Raw genomic sequence first — 22,431 nt, 5'->3', positions numbered from 1 at the left:
CATCCTTTCTTGCGTAGATCTTTATTTACACAAGTACACAATTTAATCTTGCCTTGTGTGTTGTGTCCTCATTTTTCTCCCACTCTATCTTTAGAATAAATACACTATAGATTCAAAGATAGCATATGAGACACAAATAATGATTTTGAAGTATAAGGAGAACTATCTCATAGATAGACTAATAGTTTTAGATTTCATATGTGTACTTGGTGATTGACTTCCTTTAAGAGAGTTCATAGACTCAATCACTACTTTATAAATGATCATACACAAGCTTTAAGCATGTGGACATATAATGAAACCCGTCATTATAGTTGTCTATTAGATCACTTTAAGCGAATAATCTTATGTTTCTAAGAGCAAGCATTTAAAGATGAATTTTAGAACAAAAAGGATAAATGATAAAACGGGTGACTTGGGTTGCAAACCAAGTCACCATTATCCAAAATACAACCCATTATCCAAAATACCTTTCCATGTCGAACACGGAAACTAAAGGTTCTAAAATTCAAAACATAATTTGAAATAAGACAATGAAAAGCAAAGCTCCATAAAAGCTATCCCTAGCTTCTCGATGGTTTCTCATGCTTGCTTTTCCTTTCCCTTGTCTTTGCTTGGTGGAGGCCCTATTTATAATAAAAAGGGAGATACATTATCACAACTTTGCATCATAATACCATAGTTGAATTAGAAACATAAAAGAAGGATAGTCATTTACCTACTGGAGTAATCTTTCCAGCCTTAATATCACCAAGGTATTTGGAACAATTTCTTTTCCAATGTCCCATACCATTACAATAATGGTATTTATCAAGAGGACCCTTCTTGATCTTTGAAGTGCTAGCTTCACAAGTCTTAGCTTTGGTGAATGTGGGAGCTTGCTTCTTGCCCTTCCTCCCATTCTTCTTGAACTTCCCCTTACTCTTAGTGCTTATGTTAAGCACATCCTTGGGTGGGTTCACATTTAACCCCATGTCCCTTTCGGCTTGCACAAGTAACTTGTGCAACTCCTCAAGAGACACATCCTTGTCTTGCATGTTAAAATTCACCCGGAATTGAACATATGCTTTGACTTTGGACAAGGAGTGTAGAATCCTATCTACAATGAGTTCTTTGGGGATTTCAACCTTTTGAATCTTCAAGGTCTCGACAAGCTCCATAAGTTTGAGCACATGAGGGCTAACCTTTTGGCCCTCTTTGAAGTCGAGATCAAAGAATGTCGCGGCCGCCTCATATTGGACGATCCGCGGAGTTTGTGAATACATTGTCACAAGCTTGGAGTAAATCTCATTAGCATTGCCCATTTTAAAGGCTCTCCTTTGGAGGTCCGCCTCCATCGCAAATATCAAGACATTTTTCATTGCGGCGGACTCCTTTTGGTAAGCCTCATATGCTTCCCTAGTGGCGGCGGTCGACCTAGTAGTAGGTTCGGGTGGAGAGGCCTCGGTAAGGTAACGAAGCTTGTCGTCACCTTGGGCGGCCAATTTGAGTTGGGCATCCCAATCGGAGAAATTTGACCCATTCTTTTCAAGTTTACATCGATCCATAAAGGATCGGAGCCATGATGAACTAGCGAGAGGTGTGGCGTTAGGAGTTGGAGTTGGTGTTGCCATTTGTTATGGAAAAAGAAGTGGTCTACAAAACAAAATATAAGGAGTAAAACAAATGTCGTTTTAATAATACTCGTAAAAATGTATGATTTAAACAAGTTTTATGCATTTTTCTAGTGACCTCTACCCAACTAGATAAATGATTCCAAGACCAAATTCATATCAACTTAGGCACGGGATAGTCGATGGAACCCTTATTAATATAACTCGGTGGATTAACGTTTAATCGATTCTACTTTTAGAACTCTTGGTCGATAAATTACTCTAATATTTATCTATAGCCCGGAACACATGCGACTATGGTCACGAATACTTCCGTTGAGGTCAATCCAAATTTCGAATAAATGTGTCCATGATCCAAATTCACATTAATTTGGGCACGGGATGGCCGATGAAACCCTCATCAACACGAATTCGGTGGATAGACATTCATCACCCACTTCTCCTACGTAACAAGGTTTGTACCCCGGGATGGCCGAGTGCACTCCCTCGCGAAATAGGTTTTCATGGTTTCTACTATTTGGTAAGGCTATGTCTCAATTAATTGTTTTAGCGAGAGGTCATGTCAATTTATTATCTATCACGTTTTAAGTGAACTAAAGCGGTGAACTACGATAATTTTAATTGACACGGTCGATAACCACGATAAAATAAGGATGCATGTTTTAGTTATGGCGATTTAGCGATGCATGCGACATAAAATAAAATGCAAGCATAAAAATAAATAAATCCTAGTATGGCCTTTCCTAAAATAGAAAAACTATTTAACTATTACATATTCGGAAACCAACTCCATTGGTCCCTTGAACTTCGGTTGTGGCACGCATCTCGAGGTAACACCGTCTTTATGTATCGCCATTCTTGAAGAAATCCGTCTTTGGGAACTCCGGAATGAATAAAATTGCATAATAAATTACATAATTTCCTATTATACATTTGTAACTAAAATAAAATAAATCTATTAAATTACAAAACGGTGATACGAGATCACAATAAAATTACAACCGAATCGATATTCCCATACATTTCGGGAAATACCAATTAAAATCTAAGGCCATACAAGTAAAATTACATAATTCAAAAATTACATAAATTAAAATTATGACAATCATAAAAAAAATGCAGCATTATAATATGTATGAACATGCTCAATTTTAAGCTAAATCGCCTTTAATTAGCTAATATCGTATATTACTCGGTTTTTACGGATTTGCGTGATTTCAACATTTTACAATCACAAAAATTACATATATTCATATTTATGCATAAGTTAATTACCCTAACCTCTTAGGACTCAAAATCTAGTCTTCACTAATAATTTGACCATAATTAACTCATATTTATAAAATTGTTCATTAATGGACCAAAAATTACAAAAATAAGCTATAAATTTCAAATAAATCACAAAATTTCAAATAAATTTGAAATTTGAAATTTAAATTCATGAACATTCTGGAAAAATACCATGACACTCATAATGTTCAAAACCTTAGGTTAAAAATTTCGAAATTTTCCCGGAAAAACAATGTTGCGGTTTATCGGTTTTTAATAAAATAATCATAAAAACATGAGAAAAATTTTATTCACCAACTTTTCAATTTTAGATCTGAAAAAGATAATAAAATGCAACATTAGACGTTTTTCCTTAGTCATAGATTATGTTTTATTAATTTTTCACTAATAATGTCACTATTTATGCTATTTTTCTTCCAAAAATCCAAAAATCATGCAAAAGACTTTACTATAGCCCATTATTTTACACACATCTTGTAAAATTTCATGTGACAACATATTAAATTTCTATGACCAGATTCGAAATTTAAATCATATTAACCTATTTTTCACCTAAATCCGAATTTAATAATGAAAAATCCATTTTTCGAGCATAACAAGTCCAAAAATTATGAAAATTTACAGGTTATCTCAAAATAATATATGTGACAACATATCCAAAAATCACTGGAAAATTCAAAATATAGCTAATTTTAGACCAAAAATGACATTTTTACTCATAAAATCATATTTAAATGCCATTATTGTAAAATATGAACAATAAAAATCCGTAAATTTAACCAAAATATCCTAAAACATTTTAGGACCAGAAATATTAACATGCATGAATTAATTTCGTGATATATCATAATAACACAAATTTAACAAGTTTTATATGTTAATCTTTATAACTCGGAAAAACTTTTAACCGATTTGCATGCAAACAACCATGGCTCTTGATACCAATTGAAGGAAAAGTAGATCTATATATAAACATATTCATATATGTCTTAATTTAATTTGTCATAAAATTAAAGATGGATTTTATGCATGCAAACAAATGAGCAAAATAGAGGAGAAATCATGTTCTTACATTGGATGTTTCGGTTTTATGGGCACAAGAGAGATCACCTTTCTCTCTTGTTCTTGTGCTTTCCTTTAATGGAAGAACTAAGATCCAAGTGTAGGATCTCTCCCTAAGCTTAATACCCAAGGCTTTCTCTTAATAAAAATTAATATTATAGGAACTAGTACAATATTAATTTAGTAGAAAATTGACCCAAAAATATTATGAACACTTAATATTTTCGGTTTATAGAGAGAAGAAGAAGAGAATTATTTTTCTCTCTAGAATTCTAATTTTTGGATGATTGGAAGAATGAATAATTAACCACACTTGATGTAATGTGTTAATCAAAAAATATAAGGCAAAAACCCTTGCCTTTCTCTTTGGTAAAACCGGGTAGGAGGGAAGAGGAGGGAAGAAATCATACCCAATGCATGCTCATGTTTGCCTTCACAATGCAAACTAGGGTTGCATGGCTACTAAAGCATGTAATCATTATGTTTACCACTTATAATATAAACACAATATATAGCTTAATACTCCTCCAATTTTAAGACTTTTGATAACATGGATTCCATGTTATTTTTGTCAATTGTCAATATGTCACATGTCACATGTTACATAAATTTGTTATGTATTTTTAACATATTAAAAATCAACGTATTAATAAAAATACGTCATATACAATAATCGACTTAGTAATTCATAATTACTTGTACCAAAATATTTTACCAATTTATAAATCGTATTTATAATAATTCATTCAAATTTAATTGTTACCTTAAACAATTATTTCATCCGAGTAATGATACGATTCAATTACTCAGATCGTATCTTATTTAATCACATTTCAATATGATACGTAAATTTTACTTCCAAAATCGTCCGTCAATTTTCAAGTAATTTAATTAACTCGTAACATTATACGATTAATTAAATAATCAATTAAGAGTGTTGCCCTATAGGTATGACCTAGGGGATCAACTGATCACCACCGTCGCACGACAGTAATGTCAAACTCTAGTCAGCCAATCATTACCGATATATGTTGATCAGTTGACAGTAAAATATTACTTCCCAATTGTACTCTTTATAATGAGATTTAAACATGTGATCATCATGATCAACAGTCGTGATCGCATTATTGTCGGAGGACACATATTCCAACACTATCAATGGTGATGCAGGTGATGAATTGGGTGTAAATGTTGGGTTGCTGATGAGTTGGAGGTCAATCTCGGTTTCAACTCCGAGTTCAAACTCATGTGTGGTGGTTTATGTAAGATCGAAGGAGGAGTGAAAATGGTGGTGAAAGTGGTTAATGGGTACGGTGGTTGCAGAGAGGAGAATTGAGCACGGCTCAATTAATGGTGAAGTGTGGTGGAGGAAATGGTGGTGGACAAATTGAGGCACAGGAGCAGGGGAAGTGATGGGTTGGCGATGTCGGGGTGTTGCTGGTGTCGGGTTGAAAAGGAGGTGATGGTAAAATGTTGATAGATACGGGATGCAGGGGTATGATGAAGGATGTTGGTTAATGAAAGGTCAAAGTCAAGTTGACCTTGACTTCCTTCTTTAACTTATAGCTTTGACCCGTCTTTGACTCGCCTCAATCCGATTTTCTCCTCCAATCCATCTCATTATTTCGCCTCATTTTACTCTCACTTGAATCTTCACTTTATTATAATGCCTCGCCTACAAATTATAAACAATAAAATAATATTAATACTAAAATTATAAAAACCCGAGTAATAATTAAATATAACTAATACGACTAATAATTATAAATTAGTAAATTAATAGCAATGCGAATATTACAATAAAAATACGATTAAATATTAAATATGACTAAGACCCGTAATATAAGAGCACTATCTAAACTAATAATATCCGATGAAAGGCAATTAACGGGCCTTCTCCGTCCCTTAGCTTCAACTCGCACCGAAACACAATGAGGTATGTATCCCGATGCAAGGCAAGTGGGGGCTTGCGGAAAATTTTGACACATCCAACATTTAAGCACGAATCAACATATAAGATGCATCACAAAAAGTCAAACCGCTTTCCTCATCTGAGCGGCCGTTTTTCTTTCATAAATCGCATAAAGAGAGTCATTAGTGGAGGATGTCATCTCCGGGTCTTACCAAGGTGTCAACTCCCTAATTCTAGCTTAAGTAGCCAATATTGACAACACGGGGTGCCTAAGAAATAAATTCTAGGCGGGAAAGGGGAAGTACTTCGCTATACTCCCAAGAATGACACGACACACGCAAGATTCGACTCCATATCAAACCTTTGACCAAAAAGAGACCAAAGCCCGACTCTCACGGGTTTCACTAGTCACTCAAATGAAAGAACGGAGTGATTTTTGTGACAAAAAGTAACCAAAATTACTCTTCTAACTCGTCTTGCAAAGCATGCCCGCAATCTAATATGGTACTATATCCAATATCCGCAAAAGAAATGTCAAAATGATGCACATACAAGAGAGACAACAGGGTTGTAATGGGGCTTGGGTTAGGTAAAAAGGGATTGATGCAAGCACCGTTTTATGACATGTGAAGCTATCGGATTGAGTAATCGCCACATCTAACCAATTCACTAAACCGTACCAATGCAAAAGAATTCCTCCACAAAATTTGGCAAAGATTGTCATTTCTAACCATTCATTTCATTTCGAGACAAGATCAATTGCAAGTCCATCAACCCTTTATTGAACACAAATACAACATTCTTTTCTTTTTTTCCCATTTCATTTTTCTCTTTTTCTATTTGTTTTTCTTCTTCATTTTCATTTTTTTTTTCTTTTCTTGTTTTTCTTGTAAAACTCTTAATAATGCAAAAATTGGCCAACCATCAAGCTTCATTTCACTTTTGTGATATTTCGGACTGTTCACCTCAACAAAAATCATATTTCCTTCCCAATTATACTCCTTAAAACAACTACAAAGACGAACTGCTCAACAAAGGTGAGATGTTTATGGAATGTAGTTATTTTATTGGCAAATGAAATGACAAGGCTTAGGCACAAATTAGGTAAACAAAAGGGAAAGATGATCAAATGGGTGAAAAGCTTATTTGGCTATGAGAGGCTACTTTATTTGAACAAAATTGTCTCAACATGCACATCGACACTTCTACGGTAAGGAATGAGCACCATACTTATGCGTTTTGACATGACACAACACGCAAGGAGAACTACTCACAAATACCTAACGGGACCGGTTTGATGAACCGGCCATATGGAGGCTCTATCCTCACATTTGAGTAGCTATGTCGGTCCTAGGTCAAGTCTCGGGTCTAACACGGTGTCACAAGGTGGCTGCAACTCGGTTGTTAAGCTAGACTTCCGGGTTTTTGCAAGCAAAAACCCTAACATGTGTCATCAAAAGGCACGAGCTATCAAGAGGGAAATGACACGGGCAAGACAAATTATCATCATTGGCAACATATGCCCTCCACATTTAGACTCCCAATGCAAAAATTTACAAACGAAATGCAACGTGTATGGATGCAAACTACACATATGAACAAGCTATGTGAATGAAAGAGTGAACACATATATACATGTCTAATCTAAATGCATACACGTTCTAGTCCTAACAATACACCAACAACACAATCATATCCAAAACGGTTCCCAAAGGGAACACCCACATCACATATCCCGTCCTCCTCCATGCTTATATACAAAAAGAAAAGGAAGGATAAAGGAGAAAGGATTGGAAGAATTTTACCAAACGTAATCTCCGATGCTCGCATGTGTTGTCAATAAAAAAGGTTAGGACAAATGCAAAATATATAATATAAATAATGCAAATTTTTTGATATTTTCGATTTTTTTTAATTTTTAGGCATTTTTGAAATTTTCTCAAATGAACAAGCAAATATATACAAATATAAACAATATGCACAAAGTGGATATTTTCCTCCCCAGACTTGCAATTTACATTGTCCTCAATGGAACAAAGTGTAGGGAGAGAATAAGAAGAATAAAGAACATATTTTTGTGTTTTTTAATTTTTTTTCAAAATTAAGGACATGTTTTTGTATTTTTGATGTATTCGTTTTTTTTTTGGATTTTTTGATTTTTTTGAAAGAAAGGTGAAAATAAATAACATGTTTTTGAAAATTTTCAATTTTTTATGGTTTTTATATAATGAAATAAAATGCAAGTAAAGTATAAGTAAGTAAGGGAAGAGAATATATACAAGTTAGTGGTTCTTGAAGGACTCCACCAAACCTCTCATCCAAAATTGTCTTGCTTGAATCTCTAAGTAGCATGATCCATGTCACTCAAGGCACGGAGAAGACGGTCAAAGGCTCTAGCAAAACCCTCAAACAAGCATAGCTAGCTCCAAGCTATAGCCAACCGCATCCAACTTTTCTTCCAACGCTTCCTCCCGTTCTTCTTCTTACTCCTCTCGGTATTGTTTCTAGGATCCTCTTGGTGACTAGGATCCTCCATTTCAATGTAGTAGCGAGAAGGAGAGATGGATGGAATCTCATAAACTTTGTAAGAAGAAGAAATGTCCACATGGTCTTCAAGACAAGGAGAGTGGTGAAGAATAAGAGGTGAAGGAGTCAACTTCTCAACATTGAGGTTCATAATATCGTCATTTTTATCCAATTTCTCTTGACTCTTTAATTGAACCGAATCACGACCAAAGATAGAGCATCAATTTCCTCCAAGCTAGAGTCAAAACTACAAATGTCGTAGTTTTTCTCATGGCTCCTCAACTCTCCCAATATGGCAAGTTCGAATTCATCAACCTCCATTTCCCAACTTTTTCCTTCTTCCCCACACTTGTCATTGACAAGCACTTCTTCTTCAAAGATTCCGGAAGGAGGTGGTAGTGGTGGGTCTTCCTCATTATCATCGACATCCCAAATTGGGGCACCAACCCCTTCATAACTTCCCTCCCCACACTTATCATTTTGCAATGAATCTTCATAAGTGTCCCATATGGGAGGGCCAAGTTCATCTTCTTCATTTGGTTCAAGACCAATCAAGAATTCCCGATCAACCACTTTGTCAACCACAATTTCTTCCAAGATGAAATTTTCATCTTCTTCAATTTGTTCACTCACTATCTTCATCGTTCCTCCTAATTCTTTCCCACTTCTTAAGGTAACCGAGTGGACATGTTGATGGTATTGTGGAGGTGGATAGCTTTGTTGTGGTTGAAAGTTTTGATGTGGAAATGATGAGCAAGTGTTATAAGAATTCCCAATACCACCACAATTCTCACAAGTAGGAGCATATTGATGATAGTTTCTAAGAGGAGGACTTTGTTGAGAGTAGGTCCTTGGTGGTAACCTAGGCTCTTGAACATAGTAGACCTTGGAATGACTTGGTCTTTCTTCATGATAAGCATTTTCATGCTTCATCTCCATCAAAAAGCTATCAAATTTCTTTGACAATTCATCCAACTTGGCGGCCTTGTTTTCTAATTCTAGCTTTGAAGGTCCTTCTCTCTTACTGGACTCATTTTCTCTTCCATAGTCACCTTCTTTACCTCCATAGCTAATTTCCAAGTCGGAAATGTTTTGGATCATCTCCGTGATTTCGGCATTTTTCATCTTGTCAAAATTACCACCGGAGGCCGCCACAATCATGTCCATAAACCTTTGCTCAAGGGTTTTGAAAAAAATTTGAGTTGTCATCCACTTGGGGATTCCATAATGTGGGCAAGAGGTAAGAAGGTCTCCAAATATTTCCCATGCTTCACTTAAAGTTTCACGATGCTTTTGCTTGAAAGTTTGGATCTCATGTCTTATTCTATCGGTTCTTGAAGGAGGGTAAAATTTGTTGATAAAAGCCCTTGACAGGCTTTCCCAAGTAGTGAAAGTACCCGGTTCATGTGAATTCAACCATCTTCTAGCATTATCCTTCAAGGAAAGAGGAAAGAGTATAAGAAGAATTTGCTCTTCCGTGATGCCATTGTACTTGATCATACCCGCTTTCTCTTTGAATAAGACAAGGTGTTCATGAGCATCTTCATTCTTCAAGCCATGAAAGATATCTTGTTGAATAAAGGAGATTGTATGATGACGGAGCACAAAAGTATTAGGAGCAAGAACTCCATAATTTATTACTGAGTAAGATCGATGAGGATCCGGTCTATGGTAGTAACCCATTGGTTGGTCCGTCATTTCTTTATCAACAAAGTTGGTTCTTGGTGTATTTGGTGGGCTAGGAGAATTTGAATGTCGTGAATGGGTGGGTGAGTGATTTGGAGGGTAGTTTGGTGAATGGTTTGGTTGGGAATTGGTGGTGGAGATGGAGGTATTTGTAGTTGGTTTGGTGAAGGTGGAGATCTCCTTAGAGCCGATAGTGCTAACCATCTTCTTGCCCGGAAATACTTCTCAATCTCTCGATCAAGATGGACAAGAGAGCCGGTATTACACCTATACAAACACTCAAAAAGAGATCAAATAGTCATAATGCAATGAATGCATTAGGACAAGGGTGGAAAAAATAAACAAATAAACAAACTAAGCCTAGAAACAAACAATTTATCTAATCCAATATCACCGTCCCCGGCAACGGCGCTATTTTGATACCGAGTTGGTCGTACTCCTCGATGCAAACAATATTTATAAAACTCAATACCAAACTAATAAATCTAGTAGGATAAGGAGGTCGATCAACAGAGACGGTGCTTGGCTCTTAGATTAATTATCTAGTTTCTAGTTTAGTTCTAGCAAGCATTAAATGATTCATTAAACTAATGCTAAATTGCGAATTAAGATAAGAGAGTTAACTAACAAGCAAATAAATGAGACGAATTAACTCAGGAAACTAAGAAACTAGGGTGTTGGGTTTGCTAGTGTAGACAAGGGTCAACTAGTGAGCCTAAATTAATGGTCACCCAGAAGTAGGGTCGAGGAAGGCTCCACCTCTCGGTGTGAGTCGATCCCTAGGCCAAGGAAAGTCAAGCCCTCGCTTAGATTAACCTAGACCGAGCAATTGTGCATGCTTCCACAAGTCAAGGCTCTCGCCTTAACAAGTCAACAAATAGAGAAAGGCTAGAATCCTCATTCTAGCAATTCCACAAACACTTGGTGTGCACAACTACTCTATACCAACTACTAAATGGTTTCCACTAATTCAAGTCAACAATTAGACCCAAGAGTCCACCATAGGTCCCCCTTCACCCTAGTAGAGCACTACTCAAACATACTAATGAAAATGAAAGCTAAAGATGAGAACTTTATCATGTAAATAGGAAGAACAGGCATAATGATAAGACAAGTAATTAAACTACATTAAACATGTAAACAATTGAGAGAAAGATAATTTAAGAGGAGAATTATACCAATAATGAATAAAGGAGGAAACTTGGTTGAAAATAATGAGGAATGAATCTCTTCTTCCTTCAAATTACAACCCACTAATCTAAATGTAAACTATTGATAATTGTAGAAATTGCATAAACTAAAGAGGAATTACATCAATTTGGAAGAAAGATTACAACTTGGATTAAGGAGAAATTAATAAGAGAGGAAAATTAGGGTTCTTGTTACAATAATGAGAGAATAGAAGAGACTAATTTTCTAATCTAATTGAGAGAAAGTATTCTAATCTAAGGTAGACTAATTCTAAGGTAAAATGTAGTGTCCCTAATGTCTAGAATAATATGTCTTTAATATAGTGGTCTAAATAATAATAATAATAGAAAAACAAGACTCACCTAATAATCCAAAGACTTACCTAATAATCACGCTAATACACGACCAAACCAAAGACAAAAAGGGAGAGGGAAAAATTATACATAAAGCAAAAAACAACAAAGTAGGGAAAAGCAATGGATTAAAAACGCAGCACAATTCTTCTCTGTCGGCCGACCGTCCACCGGTGATAGGGCCGTCTAGGAGTTCTCTGGAAAATGGAGGACGTTTTGTACGTATTCCCAGCCAGTGGTGAGTGCGGCAGACGGGTTCCCGTCTGGGAGTGCACTTGTGTTGCATTTTTGATGTTGTGATGTTGTCAGCCGGTCGGTCGGCGGTCGGTTCTATGGCCGGCTGGGAGTAGCATTTGTTTCCAATTGATTATTTCTGAAGCACGATGATGGTGCGGGTGGTGGTCACGGTGGTTGCTTGAAGTTGCTGCTGCCATGGTTGTACTTGGACGGAGTTCAGGTGACGGGTTGTTGGGTGTGGTAAAGGTGGGTTGAAATGGCGGGTTGAATTGGGCAGCAATGGTGATGAAAACTGGTGGTGTTGGTATGGTTAATGAATGGAAGTGAATTAATGGTAAGTGAAGGTTGCTAATGATAAAAAATGGTGATGAAGATGAATGTGTTGGTGATCGGGGTAGATGGTGGTAATGATTAATGGAGGTGAAAGTGATGGTGTTGGGTTGTTAATGGTAGTGACGAGCTGGTGATGAAGCATGGTGAAGGAGGTGGATGAAGGTGGTTAAAGGTGGAGTGATGACGGAGCAGATGGACCATGGTGGTTGATTTTTGGGCTCGAAATCGGTCCGCGAAATGGAGCAGGGGATGTTATGTATGACGGTGGTGTTCTATCAATGGTGATGCAGGTGGTGAATTGGGTGTAAATGTTGGGTTGATGACGAGTTGGAGGTCAATCTCGGTTTCAACTCCGAGTTCAAACTCATGAGTGGTGGTTTATGTAAGATCGAAGGAGGAGTGAAAATGGTGGTGAAGGTGGTTAATGGGTACGGTGGTTGCAGAGAGGAGAATTGAGCACGGCTCAATTAATGGTGAAGTGTGGTGGAGGAAATGGTGGTGGACAAATTGAGGCACATGAGCAGGAGAAGTGATGGGTTGGCGATGTCGGGGTGTTGCTGGTGTCGGGTTGAAAAGGAGGTGATGGTAATGTTGATAGATACGGGATGCAGGGGTATGATGAAGGATGTTGGTTAATGAAAGGTCAAAGTCAAGTTGACCTTGACTTCCTCCTTTAACTTATAGCTTTGACCCGTCTTTGACTCGCCTCAATCCGATTTGCTCCTCCAATCCGTCTAATTATTCCGCCTCATTTTACTCTCGCTTGAATCTCCACTTTATTATAATGCCTCGCCTACAAATTATAAACAATAAAATAATATTAATACTAAAATTATAAAAACCCGAGTAATAATTAAATATAACTAATACGACTAATAATTATAAATTAGTAAATTAATAGCAATGCGAATATTACAATAAAAATACGATTAAATATTAAATATGACTAAGACACTTAATTATTATAAATTAGTATTTAAATGAGCTATTTAAACATTCAAGCACGCAAAATCGAGTTGAATAAGAGAATAAGATGGGGATAAATCGTCCTAAATTAAGACGATATCAAATCTTTCCACACTTAAATCTTACTCGTCCTCGAGTAAGGTCATTAAATTAACTAAGACCCGTAATATAAGAGCACTATCTAAACTAATAATATCCGATGAAAAGCAATTAACGGGCCTTCTCCGTCCCTTCAACTCGCACCGAAACACAATGAGGTATGTATCCCGATGCAAGGCAAGTGGGGGCTTACGGAAAATTTTGACACATCCAACATTTAAGCACGAATCAACATATAAGATGAATCACAAAAAGTCAAACCGCTTTCCTCATCTGAGCGGTTGTTTTTCTTTCAAAAATCGAATAAAGAGAGTCATTAGTGGAGGATGTCATCTCCGGGTCTTACCAAGGTGTGAACTCCCTAATTCTAGCTCAAGTAGCCAATATTGACAACACGGGGTGCCTAAGAAAGAAATTCTAGGCGGGAAAAGGGAAGTACTTCGCTATACTCCCAATAATGCTTCAGTACCAATCTTCCAAATAAAAAACAAACAACGTCAGAACACCTATTCGGGTCTAAAATGTCAGAAATGACGAAAGTTCAACCAAGTGGCGCAGCTTACCAGGCCCTCGTGCGCACGGTAGGAGATGTGCCTGTCCAGCCGAAACAACAGCTGGCTACCATCAAAACCCTCGGCCCAGGCAGGCGCCGCCCGCAGGTTCAACCCCCGCGGAGTTGTAACCCGTCTGGCCTCCGAACCTGCGACGTGAGCGTCGTCCTCAACCGTCTCCGCTCTCCGTCTCTTCTGCCCACGAGACTCCACGTGACGAATAGGAGGCATCTCAACGACCCTAACGACGCTCTGCAACTCCCGTCTGGTCGGCCGAAGAGCCCTCCTTCTAGCAACCCTCCTCCCAGAGGTACCAGCCTCAAACCCTGTCTAAGCTCTCTCGACGCGAGTAGCCTCAACAACAGGCTCCTCCCGAGCCCCAGCGGCTCCCTCAGCACCAACGGTCCCAGCAATGGGCCCCTCACGAACCTCAGCGGCTCTCTCAACCCTAACGACCTCCTCAGAGGGCCCCTCCTCCTTAGAAGCGTCCTCTACTATCGCGTCAGGTGCACTAGCCGGAGTACTAACCGGCCCAGTCCCAAACAGATCCTCCAAAGTCTCGGCAATGGACCCGACAGGTCTCGAGCACTCTCCTGCAAACAAAGAACGTCAGCCGAAATTTCGGCATTAGGACGGCATAAAATGGACAAATCCAAGAAAAAACCTGCAAAGCAGAACAAGGGCAATCCCGCCCAAGCCCAACCAAACAAAACAATCTACCAAAAAAACGCATAAAAAAACGACTCGCCCTTCTTTTCAAGTAAAAGACGAGTCAAAACAACAACAACAAAAACGGCACCTCAAGACCCACACAAGGTCCGCCAACAACCCAAAAGACATTCCCGATGCAATGGGATATTTTCTACAACTCAAAAAGGCAATTTTTACGCCAATCTGAGTGCAAACAGGTCAAAATTTCAAAATACGACCACAACGAGGCAACGTGATTTTACCACGTCTCAAAGCGACCTAAACTACCAATAAGATCCATTTCAGAGCAAACTGACTCAATTCGAGCTCAAACAGACGCTTATTTTGTCAGACATAAGACCGTCGCAAAAGGCAAAAATTTCAATTTCGCCCACAATACCCAACAAAGGTCCAAAATGGCAAACACGGTCTTCCCCGACTACAATGCAACCTAGTGGGGCACACAACTCAAGCAAACAAACTTGGCATTGTGAAATGAGATGGTTTCCTCGTCTCATTCACGTTTTTCGAGCATAGGGAGCAGGAACGGGGACCAAAATGCAAACTAAAAGCACCCTTATACTCGTAAACAGGTTTCTAACCTAATGCAATCATCAATTTCACTAGAAATGGGCTCAATCAAAAACGCCCAAATTGATTTTGAGGGTGTAATGTTTCACCCTAATCCAATCAACAAAAAAGACCAACAAATTCAAATGGATTCAAGAGGATTTACATACCTTGAGATGACATATTGATAATGGCACGAACTCAAGCAAGCTAAAATACCAACAATGGCAATTTGGTTTGTTTTGTCGAAGAATTGGAGAAGATGAAGTATGAATGACGAGCAACCTAATCTCGCGTCTTTTCTACAAAAAAAGGGAAGCCCCCTTCTATCGCCAAAGAGCTCGCGCCTCAATGAGGCTTCCCCTTTCTTTTCCAGCGAAATTTTGGGCTTTGGCCCAATTTCCCCACACAAACTATCAAATTTCAACAAAGGCGATTAAAACCGCCGTTTCATTTCAAAAAACAATAGTGAAAATTCAAAATTCACTATTTTTCAAAATTCAAACGACGGCAATTAAAACCGTCATTTCAAAAATAATAGTGAAAATTCACTATTTCTTCAAAATTCAAGCAACGACAATTAAAACCGTCATTTCAAAAAATAATAGTGGAATTCAAGATTCACTATTTCTTCAAATTTCAACGACGGCGATTAAAACCGTCATTTCGAACAATAATAGTGAAAATTCAAAATTCACTATCCCTTCAAATATCAATGGCGGCAATAAAAACCGTCACTTCAAAAGCAATAATAGTGAAATTCAAAATTCGCTATTTCCACGGCGGCGTCAAAAGCCCTATCTGTCAAAAACAAGCAGGTAGCAGGATTCAAACCCGTTATCCCCACAAACATTCAATACAAACGTCGAGATCCCCCAAAAGGATATCGGGGACTTCCTCGCGAAGCTCGCTATTTCAAAACAAGCCCATCTAACGCGGCTATTTCCATGGTCAATCAATCGACCCTTCATCATAGCTGGCGCCTGGCGGGCCATGCAATCGCACATGGCTGGCGGGCCTTACAATCGCAAATGGCTGGCGGGCCTTTTAACCGCACATGGCTGGCGAGCCTTACAACGCACCGCGGCTGGCGAGCCCCTTTCATATACGCGCAGTGGCTGGCGAGCCCCTTCATATATGCACAGCGGCTGGCGAGCCCCTTCATATCCGCAGCGTGGCTGGCGGGCCTTGCAAACGCACACTCAATATAGCTGGCGAGCCTTTGTCCGTAAACAGAGATACAAATCAAGGACGTATCCCGAAGATGCCTCGGGTACGACTCCTCCCCACAGATGGCGAGCCTTTGTCCGCAAACAATATACAACTCAAGGACATATCCCGAAGATGCCTCAAGTATGACTCCTTTTTATGGCTGGCGAGCCTTTGTACGTAGTCTAACGGACTTTAAACGACCCGCGCGGACAGTCGACAGACTCTAAGCTGTTCCCGACGACAGGTCCTTAGCTCGTACCCTCGAGTCGCCTTGGCGTCGTCCTTCCCGACGGCAGGTCCTTGGCCCGAATCCTTTCGAGCCACCTAGACGTCGCTTGGGTCTCCAAGTTGTAATCTTCGATTGACCCGGGGGCTCTACTTTGACTTTCGCCCTGTCCAAGCCTCAGTTAAAGTGCGGCTCTGTAGATACCCAGTATCTGCTGAGACTCCAACAAACACCCGATGATTATCGGACTACAACATGCTTAGGAATCGCAGCGTTTGATCGACAGTTTGTGTACAACTTTACGTCGGAAAACTTAAAACGATTTCGAAAATAAAACATTTCAAAACTTCTCAAAAGGACTTGGAGTGTTTAATGCATGACGACGGGGTCGCAATGACACTAACTAGAGTCAAAACCGACACCGGACCAAAAACCGACTCAAAATTCAAATCCCGACTCCAACAACGACTCAAACCGAGTAAACACAAAAAATAAACCATTCAAATGCTTCTATGTTAAGGTTTCCCGGAATCTTACATAGTCAAGTACCAAACATTTTCATCCAAATCCTAGGATAGAACAAATCATGATTGCATTCGTGTGATAGTGACAAGACACCTCGAAGACGTGCGACATGGCTCGCGCCTCTTTGAGCAGCCCAGGTGGCCACGTCGCTCAAAACTCACACAACCACTCATTCTCCTATAAATACCCCTTTAATGCCACCATTTGAGAGTTACGCGAGTGTCCGCCCCTCACCTCTCCCTTAAAATTCTCGACTCGACTTCGTAAGTCACAATCCGACACGTGTTTACGACCTACCGATCGTAAACACAAGCCTTACACATTGTTTGGTACCGTCATCGTGCATTAAATCACTTGACCGACCATCTCGACCACTACACCATCACTAAACTTAACAAAACACTCTTTTTACTTACCAAAATGGTTTTAAACCGAGTTTTCCGACCAAACGAGTTGATACACTTACGTCGATTTCTCGCCATAAGCCTAGCATGTAAGTATGAGGGTGTAAAAAATCTTCTTTTATCATGTTTTCATATGTTTTATGACTATAGCATGCTAAATCATGCATAACATGGTCCAAAATATGGGAAGAATGAGCCAAAACCGGATTTTTGGTTGAGGCAGAGGCTACTTACGTAGCACACAGGCTTGCGCCTAAAGCAGCCTGCCTCACCCTCAAATCCAAACCGTATTTGGTCTCTTCATCTCCTCTATTTTCATTTCATATTTGTAATCGGTTTTTACCATTTCAAGTATTTTCGAACCATTTTTTACAAATTTTAACCATAAAACATTTTTCACCCTTGGTTCCTTATACCATGGCGGTTTAATCCGTGTCTCGGTGATAATATTTGGTTAATCACATTTTAGAAGGTATTTTAAAGCCTTTTAGTTCATTTCTTTACATGTTGAAGGGTATTTTAAAGCCTTTCATCATTTCTTTACATTTTCAAAACAAATGTACTAGTCATCAATACAAAGTCATCCTTGGTTCCATATACCATGTTGGATTTTAACCCGAGTACGATGACGAATATTGACTAATCATATTCAAATGGACTTAAAACAATTAGTTCATAATCACTTTCAAAACTAGTCATGTCAAGCTTGCAAAGTCAAACCTGACATCGAATATTGTCAAAACAATGACGATTATTCAAGTCCCGTTCTTCAAATCAACACAAAAGCGGTCTAAACGGCCTTTTCAAACCAAAACGGGTTCAAACACCCGTTCTTCAAAACATTTGACAAACTTTTTCAATGGTCAGAATACGTCTTACATCGTTGACTGACCCGCACCTAAACAGGCCACTTCTTTTTCTATTTTCAAACCAGGGATGACCCCTTTGCATCGCCAATGGGCTCGCGCCTCTTCTGGCTGCCTGATGTAGGGTCTGTTCCCTTTCCAAGACTGGTCAAGGACGTTCCCGACTTCGGTTAACCCGAATACAAGATGGATCATATGACTACTTTGCTCATTCAAACATTATATTTACAAAACGCCTTACTAAGACAAATGGATCACGTTATGCACCATAAACCTAACTCGGTAAATGGATGTTTAATTTCCGTCTTGCATACAAATCAACCATAAATCCAACTCGACATCTTATACTTGATACTTGGATTAAATCAACGGACGTAGAAAGCTCACATGTTAGGTTTAAACTAGTGGATGCGCATTCATGCATTTAAACCGTTTTATCAACTTTTGCATTCAACCAACCAAGATCGATCAAGAGAGGCGCTACATGGCGGGATTGGGTGTCCGATTAAAGGGATTCCCAATACGTACCTTCACCTCTTACTCAGAAACTTTGGATAGTGGACGACCTTATCCAGAGCGTACGAGAGTCATTCTAGAGATAGGATGCTAAAGAGGGACGATTCCTTATCTTTAGTACCTATGTCAAACCCTACTTTGTGCTTCGTTTGACCGAGGTATAAAGTGGATTCGAACGGGTTCCAAGCATCCCACAAATGCTTGGTGGCGACTCTGAACATCTCTAATCGTTTTGAGACCCTTGCCGAGACGAAACCTACCGATCTAAAATGATATGGTCGAAAGCATTCTTACGCCACCGAGCGTGGCTTTCAAAAGACCGCTATACGTCCGACAGATCGGCTCGGCGTGTAGGTGGGCCATGTCCACAGCTATAGACCTGACAAACGGATAAACCAGTTTGGGTGTGGGGCGTTTGGGTGCGGGTCTGGTCAGTTAAGTTCGAGTTAATTCATTCTTGGGTTTAACAAAATTCCGTTCATCAATTGGAGTATGGGTCGTTATGGGGTCAAGTATTCTTAGGTTATTTAAGGACAATGATCCATGTGCAATAATAAACATTCAGGTCGATCATATTATTAATCGGGTCAGTTCATTGATGTTGGGTCAATTTTCCTAAGTCCAGGCTATCTATGTCATCTCAAATATTTGTGTTATTTATTTCATTTCATTTGGGTGGTTCTTTTGTTTTGCTTTTATAAAAGTGATCCTCGAACGAATTCTAAAGTAGGAACACAAGCTTTAAAACTACTATAGTTTTAAATGTCAATAAGTACATAATTTGTCTTATTCAATCGTTACCCCTTTTTCTCTATTGTGAAAGATTTTAATAAAAGATAACAAATGATTGAAATAAGGAGTCAAATGAAATGCTATGAAAATGGCAAATGAAATTGTATATCCAAATGGATTTATTTGTTTCCAAATTCTTTTATTATATATTCGGGCAATTTGCACGAGTTTAGACTAGGTTATAATCATATCATATCATATATTATATTAAAGCAACAACCGCAAGCCCCGTTGATCGCCACGTGTCACAACTCCTTCAAAAGCCACGTGTCATTTTCTATTTAAAAAAAAAAAGATTTGCAATCACGTAAATTGCCTAAAAGGAAGTTGCTAATTTTGAAGTTTATTTGTGCGCAATTTTAGGAGTCATTTTCGGCAGAATAATTCAACAAGTCAACTTAAATAATATTTAGGAGATATTTCAGTATCATTTTTCTAACATATTTTCGGTATAATTTTTTTAGGAGATATTTTCGGTAGTAGTTGCTAATTTTAAGTTGATTTGGGGGTGAAATTTAGGAAAGAATTTGGGTACAAAGTTAACCTAACAAGAACAATATTCGGAGTATAATTTAGCATAACAAATATACCGCAAAAATGGCAAATAAGAAAATTCGGAGTATTTTCTGTTATGGAATTGATGGGGCATATTCTGCACCCGCTGACCGAGTCAACACATTGAGCAAGGTCAAAGATATCCACAGCAAGTCAACATATCTGACAGCCTAACCGACGCAGCCTGTCGGCCTGTCACTTGGGTCTCGACTAGGCAAACCAGCCAGCCGGGAGACATATCCGCGTACTCACATCCAGTCCCCTCGGCATGGAGTCAACCAGGCCAGCCGGCCTGCCATGGGTCCCTCGGCCGAGGGTAGAACAGTCTTTCCACCTGCTACGACCACTTGGCCACTTGGCCACTACGTGACAAAAGGTGAAAGTCTATAAATACTCCTCAATCCTCATTGAGAAAAGGATCCGAAAAACGATCAAGTAATCCACAATTCATCCAATAACCTAAACATCTCACAAATTGGTATAAACTCCCTTATCTCTCTACTGTATACTTTGCCAAGTAACACACATCTTAATCCCTTTAAGTTTACTGACTTGAGCGTCGGAGTGAGTACGCTCGGTACCAAGCCGAGCCCTCAGTTTGTTCATCTTAAACAGGAAAGAGCGAAAGGAAGAGACAAGCAAAGACATCATTCCACAAGCTTACGTGGTCACAAAACACTGCTCCGAAATTACACCCGGAACAATTGGCGCCGTCTGTGGGGAACCATACTAAAAGCTGGTCACCTACCTTACAAAAAAACAAACAACCAAAAAAAAAACCATTCAAAGAGCTAAGAAGATGTCAAAACAACCAGAGCTTGTGAGTGTAGAAACTGAATTCTACCAAGATGACACATTCCCCAATTCTGAGATCGGGCAGTCCCCCACCGGCCGAGTGATTGAGCCGGTGAAGTACGGGATGCCAAAAGAGTCAGAAACGCCGACCGGCCAAGTCACTGTCATGGGACATACGGTCGATGCGGCCAAATTGAAGCTATTCCTGGACCTAATGGGAGGTACGCCGGTTACTCCTGTCACGACGACAGGGGCGGCAGCGCCTCCACAAGGGACCAGGCCCACAAGGTAACTCCGAACAACTTGACCGGAGTCATACAAGGAGCTGGGCACGCAAGGACGCCGGCGGAGCCCGTGGCGCCAGTGGCAGACCGAAGTCCTTCCCCCACTCATGGGAGGACAGCGTCGCCGCGGCGATAACGAGGCCACCCCCGAAGAAATGAAGAAAGAAGTCTGACTCTCCAAAGTCGGACAACAAGAAGCCCTTCCCGCCACGGGGAGAGAAGCCGGACTAGGAATGCGAGGAGCCGATCGCCATGTGTCATTCGGCACGTGGTCAGACAGCCCCTCAATGCCTATGTCCTCGAAGTCCCGGTGCCAACCAAACTGAAGTTGCCGCCCCTATCATACAAAGGGGATAGCGACCCAACCGACCACGCCGAGGCTTTCGAGTCATACATGTCGGTATAGGAGCAGCCTGATGAGGTATGGTGCCGAGTCTTCCCAACAACCCTCCATGGCATGTCCCAGAGTTGGTACAAGGGGCTACCTAATGGCTCGGTGTACTGTTATGCCGACCTAAGGGACAATTTCATAGCCCAGTACGCTTGCAACAAGCGAAGGGCCGTGGAGACATCTGATCTCCTGACTATCCGACAGGGGGAGGACGAATCCCTCCGGAGCTACGTCAAGAGATTCGACGCTAAGGTTCAGCGAATCCGTGAGCTGAACACCGAGCTGGCGGCCTTCGCACTGATGAAAGGCCTCCCAAAAGGCGAGTTCAAAAATGAGATCATCAAGTGTGAAGACCTCAACCTAGACTCCGCCAGAAAGATGGCCGACTGAGCCATAAAGGTGGAGGACTATCACAAGACCTGGGTGGGCCACAGTGAAGCTGGGCACCCAGAAAGGAGGAGCCGCCGGGACAACGTAGACGAAGGACGCCGTGACATGAATAGGTCACGGCTTGAAAAATCTAACAGGAAACAGAACTCGGCGGGCGCCGGGGGGAGTTCGGGACCATACACCCCGAAGCGGTACAGCGGTCTCATCCCCCTGGTCAAATCACCGGCCGAGGTCTTTGCCCTAAGCAGGAACGAGGGGCAGAAATGGGCAAGGCCCCCCAAGGCGATGGGGGACGGCGACCTTAGCCAGTTCTGCGACTACCACGGCCAACCCCATAATAAGACCGACAACTGTCGGCATCTGAGGAACGCCATCGAGGAGCTAATTCGAAAGGGT

General features: G+C 40.0%; 1 non-coding gene across 1 annotated transcript; it reads left to right on the top strand.

Moving 5' to 3' along the window:
* The first annotated feature begins 9,622 nt into the window (after positions 1-9,622).
* LOC141654594 (small nucleolar RNA R71) lies at positions 9,623-9,729 on the top strand. The gene has a single exon (XR_012548150.1). It is a non-coding gene; the product is annotated as a small nucleolar RNA R71 (small nucleolar RNA).
* Positions 9,730-22,431: the final 12,702 nt, after the last annotated feature.

Source organism: Silene latifolia, chromosome 4, assembly GCF_048544455.1.
Source record: "Silene latifolia isolate original U9 population chromosome 4, ASM4854445v1, whole genome shotgun sequence".
Lineage (NCBI taxonomy): Eukaryota > Viridiplantae > Streptophyta > Magnoliopsida > Caryophyllales > Caryophyllaceae > Silene > Silene latifolia.
Note: the sequence above shows the minus strand (reverse complement) of the source record. Positions and strands in the feature narration are given on the sequence as shown.